Below are 7,014 nucleotides of genomic sequence, written 5' to 3'. Positions count from 1 at the left end.
CCTCAAAAAACACCACGTGGGTCTCCTCCCCGAACTCAATTTTCTCAGGAATTGCTTCAATTATTTTAGAGTCAGCCTGGATGAGGATACTAAATGTTTGACCAGTCCAGTTAGCGTTTTCGGTAGCGGCAACCTGGAGGAGGGTAATATTCTCTTCCTGTTTGATTAGGACTGCCGCCACCAACCACATAGGATCCACTTCCGGTGGGACCCTTGCGATTTTAATTCTGGATGTTCTCATCCCCATATAAGTGGGGACGAGCGCCACGTCGTCCGTTTTCAGCGTTTCTACTGAATGTTTTTGTGCAATTTCTTTGCTGGTAAATCTTACTCCCACCGTACCAAATTTCCTGCCTCCTGTCTGATAAACTGCGTCACTCCAGATTGGCTTCAGGCACTTCTCTATTTCCTCTTCTGTAATTCTCTTAATTTTTCTTTTTTGCAAACAGTAAGCTTTAAATATTATAGTTTTCTGTTTTTCTTCTAGTAGTAATTTCACTGGTGGTTGTATTTTAACCACGTTATCATTTATTTGCACCGTTTCACTATATTTCATAAAATCACACTTATTCGTCGAAAGCAGCTAGGTTCCACCCCTAGCTGCCAACGCAAAACTTTTTTTTTCAGTTTTTTTTTTGTTCAGTTTCATTGCTAGGTGCATCAATTATTCTTTTGGACACAATACTCTTGTTTTTTGGCAAACTTAGTTATTCTTCTTATGAAACTTATGACGAGCTTTCAGACACATCTCCAAATAACTCATACATTTTATTATTCTTTTTTGCAACGGGGGAATTCATTATTTCTTTGCTCGTAGTTGGCTCCTCGCCAGACAACATGCAATTCTTCGCTTCGACAGGAAAAACAAACATCTCTGTTGCAACGGTAGGCATCTCGCTAGTCGACATTCTTCCCCCCGATGGGGGAATGAACAACGCGTGCTTTTTACAAGCACTTAGTGTTTTCAAATGAAAACTCCAACAGTTATGAAATTCAACAATTTAAAAAAACAGCAGTTATTATAAATAATAACACTAAGAAACAGCAATTTTCACCACGAACACATGTGCGAAGCGTAAGAAACAAAAGAGACAGACGAAATACTGCTAAGCATTTTGCCCGGTGTGCTAACGCTTCTGCCAGCTCGCCGCTTTCTTGAATTTTGAATATCAAGTCATGAAATGCTTTGAGATACTGCATGGTATCACTGTAGATATTGGAAAGCCTTAAATCCCAAACGATATTTCTGTTATTTTTTTAATTTTATATACAATGAACTATATCACGGTTATTCTTTCCTTCATTATCTTCTGAGATTTCCAATCCATGCAGAAAGACAAGAAAAGAATGCGGGTTTAGGACACAGTATCATTTACGATGGATATTAATAGCTCTATCAAATGGAAGCTTACATAGAAATCACTAATCAGCTATTATAACGTTTCGGCAGATAGCGTTAATATAAAGAAGCTGGACGGATCTCTTTTTACATCGTTGATTAAGAGTAAATGCGCCAAATAATCAAGATGTATTTAATGCTCAACATATTTTACTGGAGATAAATAACTGTTATAATCAAGCGAGATAAAAGGAAATTTTGTCTCATTCTTCCTCTTTATTTTCATCGTAATGGTCAAGTTGATTGTAGAAATTGACGATATCCCAACATAGTTATTCATTTAAAATACTTTTGTAAATACTGTCCACTATATGTCGCAGATTATGCTCCCTAATCAACGTCGGCTTCTATATTGTTTTAGATTGTACCTTGAGAAGGTGTTGCCATTTCCCAGCTACTGAAATATCTAATGAGAGAATGCATCTTCGTCTCCACGTACTTCTTCAAATGTCTCTTTCTACATTTCACTCAATGAATCAATGCAATTGAATACAAATGATATTTATCCCTATGTATGTGTGCGTGTGTGTACTGGAGTTTAAAAATGGATGTAAAAATGATATTCTGTTGATCTTAAGAGCTAGGCTTCTATAACTACATTAGCTTGTAAAATGTACAATGTAGTAATATGCAATTTATAACATACACTCTACTGCAGACATGTAGAATAACTGATTATACATTAAAATAAATTATAATTCCATGATGTTGGCTGCGAAACGATTGACATCTTACAGATAACAACTGGTGAAATAATATATCCACCTTACACCACCTGACTTTCTTTATATTCTATGCATACATACATACATACATACATACACACATACATACACACACATGCATGCATACATACATACATAAGCCTAATACTTATTTTATCAGTCGTCTTTGCTGAACCGTTAAGTTACGGGAGCGTAATCATACCAACAAGTTGTCAAACGATTATGGGGTGTACACGAACACAGACACTAAAACAACACACACACACACATATGTCGGGCTTGGATCTAGGTTAGAAACTGGCTCTTTCTCTTTTGGCAAGAAATCTTGAAATAAAACTGAACAATGACATACATAAGTACACCATACATATAAGATATACATCGATCTCCCATTAATCGTTATTTAACCACCTACATTTTACGATGTAAGTGGCTGCTGCGGATAATAACGTAGCTTAGAGTTTGTCAAATCACAAGAAACATTGTAAATGTGACAGTTGTATCCAAAACATTAACTCTATTTCATTTTCAATATGTTGCTATTTTACACACACACACACACACACACACACACACACACACACATACACACAAACACCTACACATATGAGTGTGTGCACGCGTGTCTGTATATGTGAGTGAATGCATATGTATACTTATGTAAATGAGAGATTGATGCATTGATTGATTGACATAAGTTTACATGCTCTTATATATGCATTTATTTTATGTATGTTTCCATGTAAACATGAAATTAATCAAGCTTTATATTTAAACAATGCAGATAATTTTTTATTATGATTAATTGATATTGTTGAGAATACTGTTATATTTATAGTCCATATCATGAAAACCACGTTTTCGTTGTCAACTCGAATCATATTGCAATATTTGCGAATATTCTTAAATTTATGGATAACGTTCGTAGTCTACTTTAGATTTTTGATCTTCATATATAGTACTACTTACAATATTTGGATTTATAATTTCACTTGGTTACAATGCTGAACAATATACCTTTCATTTCGGATTTCACTTCGGCATGCCCTATGAACAGTTGTGATTAATTTGTTTTGATACTCCATTGACTGTAATTAAATTGATCAGTCCAAGCAGATGATTTCTTTTTGCCAAAGTATGAACGCGAATGAGAGAAACTACTAATATCGATGAACTTGCGATATACCAGGTGGATCCAAATGTTTTTCGTTTTTCAAACTTTAGTTAAAGTTCAAACAAATTACATATGAAAAGCGTTTGTTCATCAAAATACATCTTATTATATTCTATTGTATGTTGCCATCGTTGCACCAGAAGCCCAATTCCACGCTTATACCATTTTGATAGTTTTAGAGGCGAAATCTCCATGTAACCATTTTGATTTTCATCCACATTTTTTAATCTCCGTCCTCGCAGAAAATTAGTCATGACTAGGAAAAGGTGATAACCTGATGTTCACTGTCTGGACTGTAAAAAGGGTGAAGCAACACTTCCAGTCCCTCAAGTTTGAAGTTGGTCACATTGGCAATGTGTATTGGGGCATTGAAATAGCGTAGGAGTGCCAGTTTTTGATTTACTAGTGCTTGGTAGCAGGCTTTCAAAGCATTATATACTCGCAGCATTTGTTAACCAGAAAAGTTAGAGTTGAAAGCATGACCATTTAGGAAAAGCTCAACATGCAGTACCCCTTCTAATTTCCACCAAACACACAACATGACCTCTGTTCAAACGGCCCTTGTCTGATAGCAAGTACTGAATCCGCTGATTAATCAGCCGGAACGAAGCCACTGATTAATTTTCGCCGAATAGATCCATTTTTCCTCCACAATTATAATTTGACACCATAAACGGTCGTTTCGAGAATTTGTCAGCAGTTGGTTTCAAATGTTCACACGACACTGAGCCTAGTCATTGGTCAGTTCATGACGAGATTCTCAACAGCGACTGTCCAAAATGCCGAACCTATGGAGGTTTTGATTGATGGTACTTTGTGAATGACCGAGCTCTGCTGAACATTATGAAGTCTTGTGCTTAGCTGTTTTTCAACTATTCGAAGCAAGGCCTCATTTTCTACATCAGAAAATCTCTCTGATCTTTGTTTGTCTTCGAGGTTTAGTCATCATACGTTACAGTTCATGGACCTTCCGCATCATTAACTTCTTTCTCCGTTGACCTTACACTCATTCCTATTCTCCACAGGTAGACTTAAATGGCTCTAATTGCAATTTTTCAATACACATTATCGAAACTAAAATAAAGGGTAAACAATTAATGTTTATATCTTATATATGGAAATAAAAATGAACAATTCAGCAACGACTGGACAACAACTTGTATCATATTAGCAATATAACATGAGATACAAGTTGCCAAAACTTATCAGTGAAAACCCGAAAAAGTTTTCGACTCAACCTAGTACATATCAGTACTTACTTGAAAGTTATTTGTAGTTAAGCGAATGGGAATCATGTCTGTACAATGATGCCTATTTATCATAATGTTTTTTTTTTAATGGCCCTTACATACAACCATATGTACTGTACCATATATATTGAAAAGATTGAAATTTTATGTATTTCATTATATAATTCCTTCTTATATGGGATATTGTAAATTTTTCTTAGCTGTTAATTTTTGTCATGCAGTACGATAATATATTTGTTTTGGTGCAGACACCACTTTAACAAACAATTCAAGAAATTATTAAGTTTTGTCGTGCAGTGTGATGTGATACGTGATTCGTTGTGGCATATATCTCAGTAATAGATATGAGCTACCATCTGTATCTTCCTGTCAGTGAAATGCGTATCTAATGTCGTTATCGTTTGCTATCTGTTTAACTCGAGTTGGACAAAGTATGATCAAAGGCGTATTACTTGTTACATCAAATTTTATCCAGAGAGTGTACCAAGACGATACGTCTTGAATTGCTTGTTAAAGTGGTGTCTGCACCAAAAAACAAATACGTTATGTTAGGAGGAATGACAGGCTGGCGTTTTTAGCAAGTCAGACAATCAGCTACAAGCTCCCACCATAATACAGGGCAATACTACTCATCACGCAAGGTTCAATAAAATTACAAGACGAAAACTCATGTTCATGCACTGAATGCTCCTTACTACACGAGTCAATAACCTAATCAAAATATAATGAAATTGATTCGCACTCTATACCGAAGTTGATTCAATCCAGTCGAAATCATTTCAAAGATTTTGGAGTTTTCGAAAAGAAAATATTATTATTCATCTTATCCGTGATACAAGTAATTAAGAATAATTTTGTCAAAGCTGAAAGAGAAATTAAGTAACATATCTGTTGGTGTTATTTATTAGCGTAAGAAGAGACGAAGAACATCCACGTTTTTGTTTGAACAAAGCACCTAATTCTACATAATTCTTTTTACACACATATATGAAATTGATATGCCCAAAATATCAGAATTCACTACACGTATAACAGTATTTCTAAAATCTAAATATTATTCATTTTGTGTTTGAATATAGCCAAGACAGGTGGTAAAATTGTAGAAACGTATGATATTTTGATAAAGATTGCGTCCGACTTTGCAACAGGCATTCATCCAGACTCTTAAAACTTCATGATTCAAAATTATATACCTTCATTCTAGAATATGATTTGTTATTATATTTTAAACTTCTTATGTCTTCAACTTCAGAAATGTAATACATATTCCATGGATATAGAGATAAAAAGAACATGATATAATCCATCTTAACTACATTTATTATATTAATAGATATGTTCATATATATCTAAGTATATACAAATACACGCACGCATGTAGACCCCCCCCCACATATACACACACACACGCACACGAGTGTGGGTTGAACGATCCATAGGCTGACTATGAAGGCCTGATGTTAGAACTGTGAAATCTTCCTTATATCAATTCCATCTTTTCTCTGCATTGTTTCTTCGCAGGTAAACTGAACTCTGACTTTTAAAAGAAGACTTCAAATGTAACGAGTAACGACTTCTCATGAAAATAGACAACATTTGGCATCGTAGTCTTACGAAGTACCTGCAGAAAAAAACCATATTCATACTGACATGGTTGCTACATTAGGGGATGACGCTCCAGCTTCAACAACTTACACAGCTGAATTTTGGATGGAAAAGGAGAACTTAAAGATGACGGAAAGTCTGCACATCCTGCTGCTGCCATCACATGGTGTTGGATGACAAGCGATTGACAAAAAATCAATAGATATTTCTATTAGCATCCCTCTTGAGAGATTTGAGAATATTCCGCACTATGCATTTAGTATGACGAAAGTTTCTGCTCGGTGGGCACCACGTTTTATGACGCCTGATCAAAAGCGTACCCGGATTATCACGTCACGGGAAAATCTGACATTGCATGAGGCAGATCGAGTTGGTTTCCTTCAACGTTTTCTAACTCAGGATTAGAATTAGCTTCATCGCTTTGACCCAGAGAAAAAGAGAGAATCCATGCAGTAAAAATTCTCTTTCGTACCTGCTCTCATGATGTAATCCCATCTGAGTATCATCTATTTCACAATAGGATAAAAAGAATGACTAGTCTAGGAACCAGTATTGCAGTGATGATGACATCATATCTGATGCTGATGAATGTTTCGGCCAACAGGATGAAAGTGTCTTTGCCACAGGGATCCAAGCACTGCAGCCACAATGAAAGACGTGTGTGGACCACAAAAGGCACTGTGTTTAAAAGTAAATCTCATTTGGTCACATTGCATGAGAGTATCTGTTTCTGTCTATGTCCTCTTCAGCCGACACTCGTATATAGAGAGAGAGAGTGTGCGCGTGTGTGTGAGAGAGAGAGACAGAGATGAACAGTGAGAATAAATGCTCAATACTGTATTGGTATATATATATATATAT

This window comes from Octopus bimaculoides, chromosome 4 (genome assembly GCF_001194135.2).
Source record: "Octopus bimaculoides isolate UCB-OBI-ISO-001 chromosome 4, ASM119413v2, whole genome shotgun sequence".
Lineage (NCBI taxonomy): Eukaryota > Metazoa > Mollusca > Cephalopoda > Octopoda > Octopodidae > Octopus > Octopus bimaculoides.
This window is presented reverse-complemented; position numbering follows the sequence as displayed.